We start from the raw sequence: 16,947 nt of genomic DNA on the forward strand, positions 1-16,947 counted from the left end.
ATACACCAAACAATAAATACAGCAGAATGTCCATTTCGCGTAATTGTAGAAGCCCGTCTACACCTTTACCCCATTTGCAGGGGTGAAAGTGGCTAGAATTTCTTGCCGGAACTCCCCGATGTGAAGGTCGCCACGGAGCCAGAAATTTTATTTATTTTTTCATTTTTGGGGTGTTGGGGGGGGTCAAACCTCTTAAACTACTGAAAAGCAAACTGTTTCAGCACAGTTATTTCTATAGCACATACAAAAACTGATTTTCATTCAAAATTGTATTTTTTTAATGATTTGCAAAATAAAAGTTAACAAAAACAGCAATAACCCCAACCTCCATCTCCTAATTTTTATTTTCCCTCATTTCCTGACATACTAAAAGCCAAATCTCAATTTTTTACTACTTAAGAACATAGGATGTATATTAAAATATGTTAAAATTGAAGTTAATGTAAACAGTTCCTTTTTTTCTCAATAATAAAGATATAACAAATAAGTACAGGTGACTTATATTATGCATTTTGAAGATGGCGCAAACATTGACTTTTCTAAATCGTAGAGAATGAATAAGCAGCCTAACATAAATGAACAAATATAAGTCCAAAGTGCACATTGACAGCTAAGATGTTCTGAACCTCCCGTCAGAGCAAATAAAACTAAATATGATAAATAAGCCTCCTCAACTCTTTCCTTGCTTTTAAAGATTTGATCCACTTTATGTTGCATTGCCCTTTTTTGTCGCATCATCACTTTTTTTTTTGCTGTTCCAGAAAACATGCACAATTGAACCAATCAGAGCTAACTATCTCTGCTGATCCCATGTCAGTATGTCAGCCAATTGAACAGATAAATGAGTCCAGGTGTTTTGCTTTGCATTTGCACATTGATGTGACTCATCGGCAGACTCGGATAACTGCAGCAGCTAGGGAAACGTCCATGCCATCTGTGGAATAAAATAAATAATAAATATTGGTGGAAACGGATTACACTACACAAGCACTTTGTTATGCTTGCTGTTAAAACTTGTGTATGCAAATCTGATGTTGGTAGATTGTTTTCTTCTTGGAGATGATTTTTTTTTTTTTTTTTTTTTGCATAGCATTTTGACAGTTGCCGTCATGTTTTTGGAATCAAAGCACCGTGTACCGGAACAGCATTCCGGCCCTGAATCTTATACCAGAACTGCGTTCTGGCCCAGAATCTTATACCGGAACTGCGTTCCTGACTGTTCTCGCCCACTTTCACCACTGCCCATTTGTCTTGGGCTCGCTCGTAAGGGTCAACATTGTTCATATCCTGAAGTTTGATCACATATCTGTTCTTCGCCTTAGTAACGAGTTTGTCTCTTTATCGAACTGGCAAGTTTAAATGGCAAAGTTTAATGTCCCGCGAGCCAGACCTGCTTCCAATATGGCTGCGTTGTTGTCAAATATCACGTGATTCCATATTCTGTGACGTAAACGCTCGAGCCTAATAGCGCACGTACTTCAGAGCCGGTGTTTTCACACACAAACCGGAACAGCACGTGCGGCAAACACACACACGCAAAACAGATGCAGAGGGATATGATGGCAGAGGATTCAGAGGAAAATTTGTCCTTTATGAGGTGGAGATATAAACACTATTTCAAGTTGCTCGAAATTAAAGGAAAGAACGTGCATGAAAAGTGTAATTTATGTCCCGGGGCAAAGCTTTTGTCGACATCTGTGGTAAGCAATTCAAATGTTTATTTTTGTTGCACTTCAAGTGCAGGATAAATCTGTTGCTGGTGAGGTGCAATAAATATTACAAGGTTCTATAATACAAATACCTGTCTGTTCTTTATTCAACTGACTGGAATACTGCTCAGAGAATTTCAAATTCTTTGACATACAACAACTTCTTTTTAAAGTAATGGAAATAGTTACTTTCCCTGGTAACTAGTTACTTTTAATATAGAGTAATTCAGTTACTGACTCAGTTACTTTTTGGAAGAAGTAGTGAGTAACTATAACTAATTACTTTTTTAAAGTAACGTGCCCAACACTGATGATGACAGTGACCATAATAATGGCAATTTTTCTGTAATCTACATACAGTTCTGGAAAATAACGTATTGTCTATCAGTTCTTAAGAAAAGAATGAAACCATCCAGATTCATGAAGTGGTTTGACACATACTCTGAATTTCAGCACGTGACGTTTTACCATTTTGAACTGGAATGACAAATTTTGTGTGTAGGTGTGTGTGAGTCCCTATTGTTCCTCTCTTTTCCAAACGATTCAGTTTCTGTGAGGTGGGTGTCGTGTAAACATACCCTTAAATGGCAGCCGTTTAACTGTAGTAACATACGAAAGGCTGTTACGGCTCTCATCCCTCCACTAAGTGATTGGATCCGCATTGTTTTGCGGAACTGCAGATGTGTAACTTGACCTCTTTCTATACAAATCAAACGAAAGCGCTCGCTCAACAAAGGAGGAATAAAGTTCACCTACACAGCATTGCCACACAATCGGTGGGGTGTAGTCAGTCGCCATTGAGGAGGAGGAAATGGTTTCTCGCTGACTGACAAGTCTGGCTCCACCCTAGGTTGCCTCAAGGGGAAAACACAACACCCTTTCCAAACTCGGCACTTTTATTAGTATCACATGCACTCATCGACTTGTGAAACAACTTTACTGAGCTAATATCTTCCTCCTTCCTGAGGCTGTGTGACGTCTTGCACTTCGCTTTCATTCCTCACATGACAAATGTCGTTCTGTTTCCTGATGAAAAATACCTAACTGACAACAAGGCAAATAAAGGTCATGAAAAGAAGTGTTTTTGTAGTTCACACACAGTCAAGTTAACCCCAAACAAGTGTAAAGCCATTATTACACGTTTTAAAAAATATATACAAAAAAATTATACAGTAACACTATAGTACCATTTTCAGTTTTAATCTAAGTGTATATGACATAATTCTAGGGCTGGGTGATGTTAAAATGGAAACTGAAGTCTTTTTTTATTTTTTTTTATTTTTTTAGATCAATTGATTTATATTTTGCACTAAAATATGTAATAAAAAATAAAATAAAAAATACTTTAAAATTATTATTTTTTATTTTTTTCTTACATACAGTTCATGGCTTCTAGATGGGTTTATTTCAAAATAATGTACTGCTTTTCCTCCTGAGTGTACATTATCATCACAAAATTGATGTTGTCCTTGTAGAGGCTACAATATGTGCTTGTCTATGCTCATTTGAAAAAAAAATTAAGTTATGCTTCCGCGTCAGACCTGCGCCATCAAGGAAGACCCGATTTACGACCCTGCGCCGTAGCCTGAGATGCTCCAATTGAATTTTCTAACCTAGCGTCATGTCGACGCATATGACGTGGCAGAAATGGACTGTGATTGGTCCGCTCAGACTGTTGTTTCCGGTTCAGCGCGAAATCTCCGCCATTGTCAAATATGATTTTAATACACGCAAAAATGGACAAAGCTGACGAGAGTATCAACGAAGAGCAAGTACGACAACTTCTACATTGTTTCGTCAAGACATGATGAAGATTGCCAAATGGCAAGCAATTCGTGGGAGGAGATTGCTGAAAATACGGGGCTGGAGGTCAGCCAGCGATTGAATAAAAAAATGGAAGGACCACCGAGACAAGTATGTGTGTGTTCGGAATCGAATGGGCACACGAAGCGGGCTGGAGGGCTTTGCAGACCTCGGACAAAACGCTGGACGCAGTGCTCGACGCCAGTTTGAAGCTAGTTGCCACAGCTTGCTGGTTTCCACCCAAAGCTAGAATTCTCTGTGCGGCATCAAAAATCGACCTGACCGTCTCGAAACCGTCTCCTGCATCGCCTGCGTCTCAACATTTGTATGATAAACATTTATTTAATGTTGATGAGCTGAAGATTTACATTCAAGTGTTCGATCTTGCATTGTTTATTTTTTCTCTGTTAAATGTACGTAAAGTGCGTAGCGGTTTATCCTATGTAATAATATGACTTTTTTTCTCGTGGTACCAATACAACTTTAATTTGGTAGTCCTTTTTTCCCCCTTCTCCTTTATTTGGCTCTAATTCTCCGTTGTAGTAGTGCTACTATAATTTTAATATAAATGGTAGACACCATTGTATAAAAACTAAATTTAATGAAAACGATATGAAAGAAAAATTTTAGGGAGGGCCAAATTGCTTAGCCATACATTGTTTTAGGTATTTTTTAAATCATAAAAGGGCAATGATGTTTAAACCAGGACAGTTTATACCAAAAATGAGATACTGTATTTTCTGGACTATAAGTCGCAACTTTTTATGGTTTCGCTGGATTGCGACTATACTCAGAAGCGACTATATGTTTTTTTCCCCAATCTGACAGCCGAAGTCGGTTGTTTAGGCCGTAGTTAACTGAAAAACTGTTAATATGCTATGCTAACAGATCCCTATTTAGCCTGTTGCTCTCCATTTTACTATTATTTTGTATAAAGGTTGTTCTTGGTTTTGCTAAATTAAAAAAAATTGCCCCCAAAAATGTGACTTAAGCCCCATTCACATACGACAAAACACTGTTAAAATCCCGAGATTTAGAAGGGCAGCCCATGTATGTGAAAGCAATTTCCCAGGTCGACTAACACGGAGATTACACGGACACTTCGCGGGTCGCGTCTTAGTATAATGTCCGGGAAAGTCCCGGGATGGAGGCGTATGTGAAAGCAAACGTTAAATTCCCAGGTCACAGCACAATGGCTGATGACATTAATATCATAGCGGGCCGTTTGTCACTTCCTCTTTCTTCTCTGTAAGACGAAAAGCGGTAAAGAAACATCGCAGTTATCAAAATAGCAAGCTGGAAATAGCTAAATTAAACTGAAAACATAATGAAATTAAATTGCTTCTGGATCGTAGAGCCAAGGAAGAGAGTCCCTCATCCATTGTTGGAATGTGTGAGGGAAATTTTATTCATGCTTATAAAACACATAACTGGTGTGATACTATATTCATTTGTTAAACTATTCATCCTGGTTCGTGTCTTGTATTTCTTTGAACATAATACAAAGAGGTTCTGTGGACTGTCTTATCAGATTTTAACTCCCTTTTGGTGCCAGCCACGGCCAGGTTCTCAAGGTTGTAAGTCACGATGTTTTTCTGTGGAAAACCACCAGAGTTGATACTTAAGTTTCACTTTCGTAGGTATTCTTTTCACAGTAAGCATATTTAGGTAATGCCCTTTCAACACTATAAATGTCCAGTCTCTATTGTACTTCTTTGTACTTCTGGGTGATCACAGCTCCTGGCTGAATCACATAATTTTGTACCCTTGATATATATCTTGTTTATAAGGTCTTCGAAGCAGGCAATCCTTGGCTGGGTCTGATTCATTTCTCTAATTGAGCTATCAAGGTAACACTTCTCTTGGAGTTCAAAGTTGAATTTCCCTGACAGAATGTGTGGTTTATTTTGTTGCCAATGTTAAGGTCCACAACTGCGGAAACAAGATTGTAACTCAAAGCAGAAAACAACAGCATACAAGGGTTTATTAAATACAAACAAAAATACACGCGATCGCGGAAAAGGGGGAATAACACAATGGATCCGTGACTAGGGTTGCCACCTGTCCCTTAAAATAAGGAACGATCCGAAATTGGGAATTAAATTTTGCGTTCCGTATTGAACTAATACGGAATATAAATGAATAGATACATTTCAATGCATTTTAGGAGTTTTGGGGATGTCCCTTTTTCTCTCTGCCTGTACAGCTTTGGGCACGAGGGGGGCGTTCTGTATTTCTTATTTCTGAAAGGTGGCAACCCTATCCGTGACAGTAGGTTGACGGGGATCAATAATACAAACCTAAGCGGTAGGCAGAGCGCCGATAATGCAACAAAACAAATACACTCAATTGCCAGCACAACGTAGGGGATTTCAAAACGAGGGCGGCAGAGGTGCCAAGTGGCGCCCAGCAAGTTAATATCTCAGCCCCCTCCTCTTGGATCACCTGGACTTAAATACGGTCTTGATGAGCTTGAAATGGCTGCATTAAGACGTTGGGAACGCTCCCACAAACGGCTCTGTAAAAAAACATGATTTGACCAACACTGTGACAGCCGACGCCAACCAAAAATGACATATTGTCCGGCCAGCAGCCCTCCCCGCACAGAAAGCGCCATTGGGCAACAAGTGAAATTGTCCGACCCGTGTCATTCCCGAGATATCTCTACATGCGTGAAAGCAATGACGCGAGTAAATCCCGCATCACCTTACAATGGAATTTACATTCTTTAGTGCGACTTTTAGATGTATTTTTCGTCTTCATTATGCATTCTTTGGCTGGTATGACTTACAGTGTATCACAAAAGTGAGTACACCCCTCGCATTTCTGCAGATACTTAAGTATATCTTTTCATGGGACAATACTGACAAAATGACACTTTCACACACTGAAAAGTAGTCTGTGTGCAGCTTATATGATAGAGTTAATTTATTTTCCCCTCAAAATATACGCCGCAGACCATACGCCGCACCATATATCTCATCAGACCATAAGACATGGTTCCAGTCATCCATGTGCTTTGTTGACATGTCTTCAGCAAACTGTTTGTGGGCTTTCTTTCTAGTGTACCGTCTTCAGAAGAGGCTTCCTCCTGGGGTGACAGCCATCCACATCGATTTGATGTAGAGTGCGGCGTATGGTCTGAGCACTAACATGCTGACCCCCCACCCCTTCAATCTCTGCAGCAATGCTGACAGCACTCCTGTAATGAGTCACATGACATTTTGGAGGGAAAATCACAAGCAGTACTCAATTTGGACATTTAGGGATGTACGTAGTTTCTAAGGTGTGTACTCATTTTTGTTGCCAGGGTTTTAGATATTAATTTGGCTATATTTTGAGTTATTTGGGGGGGGGGGTAACTCTATTATATAAGCTGCACACAGACTACTTTTCATTGTGTCAAAGTGTCATTTTGTCAGTGTTGCCCCATGAAAAGATATACTTAAAGGGTATTACAACACCTGGGGAAATGCTAATATTCCATCATTTATCCATAAACGCATGCCTTTTGGATTCCTATTATCCCACTTCGTGTGATTACACACATCGCAACACCAAGAAAATGATAGAAATTTGGATCAATTGTGACGCCAAAAGGACCCGCCCCCGAGATCCCGGAAATCTAGCATATTGTGTGCGTGACGTCACTACAAGGAAACAACCGGCTCAGTGCATGGCGGCGATGATGGCAGACAATTTTGTTTCTAGTTGCAGCGACGAATCCGACGTAACGAACATTCTTCTAATGATGATGAGGAGAGTTATGAACCTTTCTTTGGTGTTTTGGGTTATCAATTTGAGCCCAAACGAAAGCCAATGCAGCCTAATGAAAGGATCATTGAGGGGAGCAATCACGCTGATGCAACACCGGCAATATATCGTGTGGGAAACACCGAATGGTTTGTTTTGCATTTCTTTTTGTGAAGCTGATACACCGCAAAATAATGTATAGAATAATTATCATTTATTGTGCTATCATAGGTTTTCGCTCTGCCAACAGACAAATATGAATGGGATTAGAGGATTTGTTCTATATATTTTACGAGCGATAATTTATACATGTGTCTAGTCCTATATCCAATGCGTGACATGTTTTTTATTATAGAGCCTACCCACGTACCACGTGCTCGCTGTATGGTTCCGCCCACTTGTCCGTCAAAACATAGTGTTAACCTGTTACGGCTACGTACATTTCTCCTATTTACGGCGTGTTTTTCTGCTCCTTAACATTAATAATCAAAATGGTGAAGGCGTGTGTGGCTGTTGGTTGCACTAACAGAGAAGATGGAAGGAGAGACTTGAAGTTTTACCGTATTCCGAGGGATCCAAAGAGGAGAGCGAAATGGACGGCTGCAATTCGACGTGAAAACTGGACACCAAAAAATCACGACAGACTATGTAGTAGTCATTTTATATCCGGTAAGATGCATTTAATATATATTTAGAGGGTTTTGGCCTGACTCCACAATTAAGATCATTGCTAGGCTAATCGCCGACAACATACGACGTAGTACGACATAGTTTCAAATTCAAGATGTTTGTGACTTCCCTTTCTTCCACCATCGTTATTTTTTGAATAATATTTAGCTGGTACCAAGTGAAAGAAACTGGCCTCGTCTACGGGGCTGACAAATAACCACAATTAAGATCATTGCGAGGCTAATCGCCGACAACATACGACGTAGTACGACATAGTTTCAAATTCAAGATGTTTGTGACTTCCCTTTCTTCCACCATCGTTATTTTTTGAATAATATTTAGCTGGTACCAAGTGAAAGAAACAGGCCTCGTCTACGGGGCTGACAAATAACCACAATTAAGATCATTGCTAGGCTAATCGCCGACAACATACACGTATGTATGTAGTGAGAGTGCTATCGCTATACCATATAAACATTAAAAGCCTTAACTCCATTGACAAACGACATGAAATACATTAGACTTGACAGTGGATGTTAGCAATAACAAAAGATTTTGAATTGAAAATTTCGTAACTCACCTTTCCAAGCACAAGATAGATTCCTGCCGAATTTTCGTGGACGAGGACCTGTTTCACCCAACCAGCAACGAAGTATTTATAAGCCTCCAAGCTCTTGAAGTTTTTCATATTTTCGTGAGAATAGGCTGATTTAGTGTGGACAAGATAATTGTAAATATCTGCGTAGCAGATGTCAGGCAGACAGGGCGAAGACAGTGGGTCGAAAAACATCGATTTGGGCATCAAATATGGATCTGGCGACTGTACAGAACGAAGCTTTTCCTCATAACGCCTTTTATGCAGCAGATCCAGTGAGTTTGCGGCATCAGAAAGCACCGGGTCTTCCATGAAATGCATTTTAAATTCCGCCATCAATTGAAAACAATGCTAATACAGAGTCAAAATGACGGACAAGTGGGCGGAACCATACAGCGAGCACGTGGTACGTGGGTAGGCTCTATAGAAGAGTACTCACTCTGGCCATTTCGAGCTTGGCTGCCCCGCTCCTTTGGTTAGTCTGGGGTGGTCTCATCAGAGCCAGTCATCGTCCTCTTTCTTGATATCTCGGGACATTTAGGTGGCTGCGCGTGTATGGTGGGCACCGCATCTGCTTCCATCAGCAATTTCTTAGCAAAACCTGATTTCATTTGTCCATAATTTGAATAGCTTTCAGGTGTAAAATGCGCACCACACTAAACCGTGCCGGAGGCTGGGTCTGCAAAATTAGAACTTTACTCATTGTCTGCGTAGTCCAGCTCTTTTTCTTGCGTTCGGGAACTCACGGGTACTACATTGCGACATATGGCTATTTGTACACCACATAGCATGACAGGTTTGAACCATTTTAGCGATTTTTTGATAAAACACCAACGCAACTCTCTCGTAGATAAACAACGATGGCACCTGCCTCGACCTTTTGTTTCCTTGTTGTGACGTTTCCGCCCCATTCGGCTGTTTCCGGAATACTTTCGATAATGTTCGTAATTTTCAATCTATTTTCGATAATTGCTCATGAATGGGATTTATTTTTTTGTTAACTTTATTTGTATTTGTTATCTTGCCACATAACGGTTCTATTGATATCTCACAGCCCCTTAGTATTTTAATACCCTTTAAATATCTGCAGAAATGTGAGAGGTGTACTCACTTTTTTAATACACTGTATACTCTGAAAAATACGGTACTAAAAATCACACAGGCTTCTCAAATATTGAAGATGAATATTACAGAGCACATAAAGGCTATTAATACATCACAACAGCTGCATAGTTCATTATATTATGAAAACATTCCTGACATGGGTCAAAGCGGACTCGGAACACACAACGTGTGCATGGAAAATGAACACTCCGCAAGGGTTAAACATTGACAGCGTGGATAAGGAAGCAGTTTGGCTTTAAAGTGAACACCTCATCTCTGCAGTCATTAACTCACAGCGTGCACAAACACGAAAACTCATCAGGCCACAAGTCATCCGACACCGCTACGGAACAATGCGAGCGGGCCACTCAGCGCCATGCTGCCATTATGAAAGCGCTCTGTCACAAGACGGACGCCTTGCCGGAATGCTGTTGTGGCACATGCTGGCTGTTGACACAAGGGTTAAACATTGAACTGCTTACACACACACTCGGGCAACTAAAAGGGGCGGGGGTGGGCGGGAGCGTCAACTGCCCCGGCTTTGCTTTGTGTTTGTCTTTCCACACTGGCTCGCCGAGTTCCCGCCGCCACCCCCCTTTCAACAGCCGTCGGGGTTATCAGAGGAAAGTCCTCTGACTGCAGCCAGGTGCAGTACAGTGTAATGATTCACATGGCAGACACACACTCACATGTCCTGGTGTGGTTGGAGCTTTGTGGAGGTCACAGAGTGTGTGCGTATGTGTGTTGCATATCATGTGGCTCTGATCTCTGGGTCTAGTACAGAGAGTTCAGCGGGAGTTCACTCCAGATTCATTATTCATGCATCTCTGTGTACCAAATGATGGCACCAGAGAGCCTTTTCTTTTGGAAAACATGCTCGTTTGCACACTTTCACTTTCAACAGACATTACACTCTTCTTTCCATGCGGGAAATTTTTAATTTGCACTGAGGAGTTATTTACAGGCTCGGGCTGTGAGCAGAGGGGAATATTTGTCTGATTCTTCACAGGCGGCGGTGTTGGCAACACTTTGAAAAATCCCTGCTTAACAATTCCAGGAAAGCTCAGCCACCTGGAAATCTCATGACTTCCCGAATCTAATTCCAGGCCAAACTATCGGACGGGCTGACTAGGAGCTTTCATTCGGCGGAGTAAACACTGAATGTCAAGCGTGTTTGCCCGAGCTGGTGTTGAATCAGGCATTAGTACTCATGTAACGCCCGCGGTGAACTCAAGTGGCCCTGCAAAGCTCTGCTTATATTTTGTCCATGAGAGTACATTGTGAACTCTCAAGAGAAAGCTCGCACCGGCTGGCCTCTGTGTCGTCTATCCTCGCCGTTGTCAGATACACACTGCACTTAACTCCGACCATATAATAACAGATGCGACTTGGCTGTTTTGGCGACCTGTAATTGTATCCAAAGCACTCGCAGAGTAAATAAGGCAAGCGAGACAGGGGAGAGGAACAAACAAAAAACAGTGAAAGGCAATGACGCCCACCAGGGGAGAATCCTGAACAAAATCCCCTCTCATGTCACAGTGTGCTGCGTTGGCGGGGCGTGACCTCATCCAAAGTTTACACCCAACCGCCTCATGCTGCTTTGTTATCTCGAAAAGTTGCAAAGCGGCACATTCCTGTTCTTAGTGGCGGCGCAAAAATGTCAAAAAGAGCAACGTACACGCAAAAAAAACCTCCACACGGGCAGGTAGACTATCACAAGTACGGAGGGTCGGCCTGTTTATAGGTCACTTGTGTGAGTATGTGTGTGATTACTCAGCAGGCTAAGCCGCCTACAGCTTTTTTTTTTTTTTTAACCGGGCCGTCGGCTAGTAAATAGCTGCGAGGAGTGTCACAGTCTTCACAGCTGATTGGCTTGACGCTCGCACGGCTCTAACAGGAAGTCGGCCCGTACTCGCCGTCGGTCATAGAGGTCGACCGATAATAGTCGGAGCAAAAAGCTGCTATTGCAGGATAAAAAGACGGATCGTGCGCAAGCCTGAGGGATTTGGAGCTTGCCGTACGCTGCGCAGAAATGTGGGCCATTATGTGTAATGTTAGCACGCAGTGACCGCAATAACTGTTGTCATTGTGTGGGAAATATTCAATGTGACCTGTGTTGAGATGAAAGTACTATGTGTGAAGTGCAGACATTTTTGTAATGAGAATATGTGTGAACAGAAAATAAGATTTTTGAGCCAAATGAGTCACCTATTTACATTGTTGCTGATTTCAACCCACTATACACACTCAATAACCGCAACACTTAATCATAGTAAGAGCTTTTAATACATTGTGCTGGGGATATCATTGCTAAATTTAATTTAATCCTTTAATGCACGAGTTATGATTTTTTTTTTTTTTTTTATGTTTTCCTTACAGTCATACAGGACAGGGGTCTCAAACATGCAGGACAATAGTTTCCGGCCCCCATTTGATATCCCATTGTGGTATTATTGTTGCCAATATGTATTTTGCAATGGGCAATAAAAATGTACATGAAATTAATTTTAGATAAATTTGATTAATTGAGGGATCCTTTTTGTGTGTGGGGGGGATAAGTTATTTAAATATTTATAATTAATGTACAATTTTTTAAAAGATATGAGAAATATATATTAGGGCTGTCAAAATTATCGCGTTAACGCGCGGTAATTAATTTTTTAAATTAATCACGTTAAAATATTTGACGCAATTAACGCACATGTCCCGCTCAGAAAGTATTCTGCCTTTTGGTAAGTTTTACAGCAAGGCTTTTTGTGCTGTCCAACAGCGAACTCTTGTGGTCGCTTTGCGACATGGTTTATTGTTTTCTTGCCAGTTCATTATGGCTGCACGACGTCTCGGGCTGATAATGTTGTGCTTATATGATCCTTGGACAAGATTTGTCCGTAAGTATGGTTGTTGTAAAGAATGTACATATTATGTTAGTAAGCGAAATGTTCTATTTTTTGTATGAGACACTTTTTGTTTATGTTTAGTGAACCTGTATAGCGTGCTAAGCTAACGTTGTTGCTAATGCAATGCTTGTGTACTTTTTTTTTGTAGTTTTACAACGGTCTAAAGAGGACAATGGTTTGAGGCCATTTTATTAATAAATCAGATGAAAAAGGAAGAAGTCTGATTATTAAGGCGTCGTTCACTAGCTGTCTAGCTTTGGAAAAAGTAGACGCTTCGGAGTGAGGACAGCATACACAGATTTAAATGACAGTAGAGTGAAATGCCTACTACAGTCCTTATGTACCGTATGTTGAATGTATATATCCATCTTGTGTCTTATCTTTCCATTACAACAAATTATTTTACAGAATATATATATAATTTACAGAAAAATATGGCATATTTCATAGATGGTTTGAATTGCGATTAATTGCGATTAATTATGATTAATTAATTTTTAAGCTGTAATTAACTCGATTAAAAAAAATAATTGTTTGACAGCCCTAATATATATACATACATATATATATACATATACATATACACACACACACATATTATATATATATATATATATATATATATATATATATATATATATATATATATATATATATATATATATATATATATGTATATATTAGGGCTGTCAAACGATTAAAATTTTTAATCGAGTTAATTACAGCTTAAAAATTAATTAATCGTAATTAATTGTAAAATAAATTGTTGAAATGGAAAGATAAGACACAAGATGGATATATACATTCAACATACGGTACATAAGGACTGTGGTGGGCATTTCACTCTACTGTCATTTAAATCTGTCTATGCTGTCCTCACTCCGAAGCGTCGACTTTTTCCAAAGCTAGACAGCTAGTGAACGACGCCTTAATAATCAGACTTCTTCCTTTTTCATCTGATTTATTAATAAAATGTCCTCAAACCATTGTCCTCTTTAGACCGTCGTAAAACTACAAAAAAAAAAAAAAAGTACACAAGCATTGCATTAGCAACAACGTTAGCTTAGCACGCTATACAGGTTTACTAAACATAAACAAAAAGCGTCTCATACAAAAAATATAACATTTCGCTTACTAACATAATATGTACATTCTTTACAACAACCATACGTACGGACAAATCTTGTCCAAGGATCATATAAGCACAACATTACAACGTAGGCGTCAGCCCGAGATGTCGTGCAGCCATTTTGAACTGGCAAGAAAACAATAAACCATGTCGCAAAGCGACCACAAGAGTTCGCTGTTAGACAGCACAAAAAGCCTTGCTGTAAAACTTACCAAAAGGCAGAATACTGCCTGAGCGGGACATGTGCGGGAAAAAATCCCACATAAAGAAAAAATGCTCAATCTTGGTCTCATCTGACCAAAGTCAAAAGCCAAAGTCAAAAGCAGTTGAAGCCTGGGACCGTGTGTATTTTTGTGTGAGACCAAGATTGAGCTTTTTGGCAACAAACACTCTAAGTGGGTCTGGCGTGCCACGAAAGATGCGCATGCTGAAAAGCACCTCATAGCCACTGTGAAGTATGGGGGTGGGTCAGTAATCCTGTGGGGCTGTTTCGCTTCCAAAGGCCCTGGGAACCTTGTTAGGGTGCATGGCATCATGAATGCTTTGAAATACCAGGACATTTTAAATCAAAATCCGTTGCCCTCTGCCCGAAAGCTGAAGATGGGTCGTCCCTGGGTCTTTCAGCAAGACAATGACCCTAAACATATGGCCATATCTACACAGAAATGGTTCACCAGACACAAAATCAAGCTCCACCCATGGCCATCTCAATCCCCAGACCTTGTTTTGTTGGTAAAAGTATTAACACCAGGGGTGCTAATAATTGTGACACATATTATTTGATGTCAAATCATTTTTTCTTTGGGATTTTTTCCCCACTGAATGAATGCACTTGTATTGAAGGTTGCATTTTTCTCTTTTTTTCCATTAAGGTCCCAAATTATTTGAATTAAAAAAAATATTAGAAGCTAAAAACACATCTTTTTCAGGGGTGCCAATAATTATGGAGGGCACTGTATATATATATATATATATATATAGTTATAAATGAAATAATCTATACACTGTTATATAATAAATATTTTTTAAAAATTAATGAATTGGTAAAAAAAAAAAGATACATATCGTAATTTTGGCACTATAAGGCGCACCTGACTATAAGCCGCCACCCACCAAATTTGACACGAAAACGACATTTGTTCATAAATAAGCCACACTGAACTATAAGCCAGAGGATTCAAAATGAAGGAAAAAAGTAGTCCGCAATTTACGGTAAATAAAATTCTCAGAGCAAAATACACACGTGCCACAATAAAATGTGTCTTTATTTTCGGAAAGTGCATATAATGCCCTTCTGTTTCATTAGGTATTTAAATCAGTCAAATGGGATCCGTTATCATTGTGTTATTATTAATTACTATTAATGTTATTACTGCTGCCACATTTTTTGGAGTTCTGGCGGTGCGAGACTGGCCGGTTGATATTCGTTTCAATGCAAATCCAGTAGCTCTGAATTTGTTAACCAATAACAAGATCGTTTTTCGAGCTGGTATGGGATCATGTGCGCCAAGATTGAAGCGCAAACGGAACTCTCGTTTTGTTGCAGTAACAGATTTGTTTGTGTTAATAGACATTTCCACAATGAAAGAGCGATGCTCACCAGTCCAATCCATGGCATCAACTGAAAAAGAAAGGAAAAACAATGGCAATATAAAGAAATAAAACAAAATGGCACGATATGTTCTTGGGATATTTACATCAAAATATATTAACCGGTAACACTTTATTTGACAGCAGCATCATACGACTGTCATAAGACCAAATGAACCACCATGAAACTTTGAACCAATTGGCTGCAAAGCTTCATTGCTTCAAGAAGCTTCATTTGGCTATCACTGCTCCCTTGGGTGAGACAGTCAACCTCTGCTGCCACCTGCTATCAACACTGTTGATGTCCAACATGCCTCCTAGCATGCTTTGCAACGCTACAGATGTAAATAACAATCAAAATTCATGTTCCGCGCTAATAATTTTTTCAGTTACTGTTCCAGTTGTTTCATTAATTGCTAGTTATGTTATTTGGTTACACTTTATTTGACAGTGGCGCCATAAGACTGTCATTAGACAATCATAATTATTACATGACACCGTCATGAGCATTAATGAAAGCTTATAAAAGATTTCATTAAGTGTTGTCTCACTTGTGAATGGATGTAAAAGGTCCGACCTGGACATAAATCAGTACTTCTCAAATAGTGGGGCGCGCCCCCCTGGGGGGGCGCAGAGCAATGCCAGGGGGGGCGCATGTGACCTCGGGGAACATGTTTTTTTTTGCCGTACTGGAATAAAGTGTACTTGCACATCCACTCAGTAGGTGGCAGTGGCGCTCTCATTTTCAGAGTGCGCGCAGTATTTTTGAACTAAGGAAGAGCACTCAGCACACACAGACAACAGATATGAAGAGCAGTGTGCCACCGCCGTTTTCAAAAGCCGTTTTCCGACCGGACTCACTCACGCAGCGACCCACTGTCTTGTCCGGTTCTCACGTCGCCGCCCGAGAAGTGCCATTTTCGGCTTGGGATCGTCACGACGACTGCCCTCACTACCTCGGCCGCCGTGAATGCGCTTTTTTTCGTGCCGTTTGCCTTTTAGCTTTGACTTTTAATACAGTGGGTGATGATGAAAGACCACTGTTTACTGTGTCTAAAAATAATTATAGCAGACAGCAAGAAGCCAAATCAATTAAGACGCCACTTAAAGACATTAGACCCCAATCTCATTGTTAAGCCGCTTGATTTTTTCAGTGAAAACGTGCCGAATATTGCCAACAATCGTCCTGCTTTGTCAGTGTTATATCAGTAAGCCAGTGAGCATTGTTAGCATGCTAATTGCAAAATAACTCCACACCATTGCAAAGGAGGTAAATACTGTGAGCAGCAAAAATAAAAACTGTCCTGTCCAAGGACACTTTCCCCCCCCTTTTATTCAGATGTTTTTTCGGTCAAATTTTTTGGCACATTGTCCTCATGAGTGAATGTTTCTAATCAATTTTAATTTGGTATTATTTACTGATTTTATTACATTTTATTTTTCTGTATCAAATGGTCAAAAATGTACCTTGAGTGTATTTTTTAGTTTGGATGTGAATTTTTTTTTTTTTTTAATTCAGGCAAATTGATGCACGTCAAGTCTTCTCTGTTACAAACAAAACAATGTTAATAAAGTTATACTTTATTATAAGTTGATCTATGTTACTTTTTTTCTTTATTAGAAAAAAAGGACACAATGTTAGGCAGATGCGTATTTATAATAGTAATTTTATAGACAAATGATACTATTTACAGTGGC

At 39.9% G+C, this 16,947-nt stretch overlaps 1 long non-coding RNA gene across 1 annotated transcript in view; it reads right to left on the reverse strand.

The window, feature by feature from the left end:
• Nucleotides 1-307: 307 nt before the first annotated feature.
• Nucleotides 308-16,947, reverse strand: part of LOC130922879 (uncharacterized) — a 75,191-nt gene continuing 58,551 nt past the window's right edge. The window contains exon 5 of the long non-coding RNA XR_009064598.1: nucleotides 308-934. This is a non-coding gene — a long non-coding RNA (uncharacterized LOC130922879). The remainder of the gene's footprint in view (nucleotides 935-16,947) is intronic.

This window comes from Corythoichthys intestinalis, chromosome 10 (assembly GCF_030265065.1).
Source record: "Corythoichthys intestinalis isolate RoL2023-P3 chromosome 10, ASM3026506v1, whole genome shotgun sequence".
Taxonomy (NCBI): Eukaryota; Metazoa; Chordata; class Actinopteri; order Syngnathiformes; family Syngnathidae; genus Corythoichthys; species Corythoichthys intestinalis.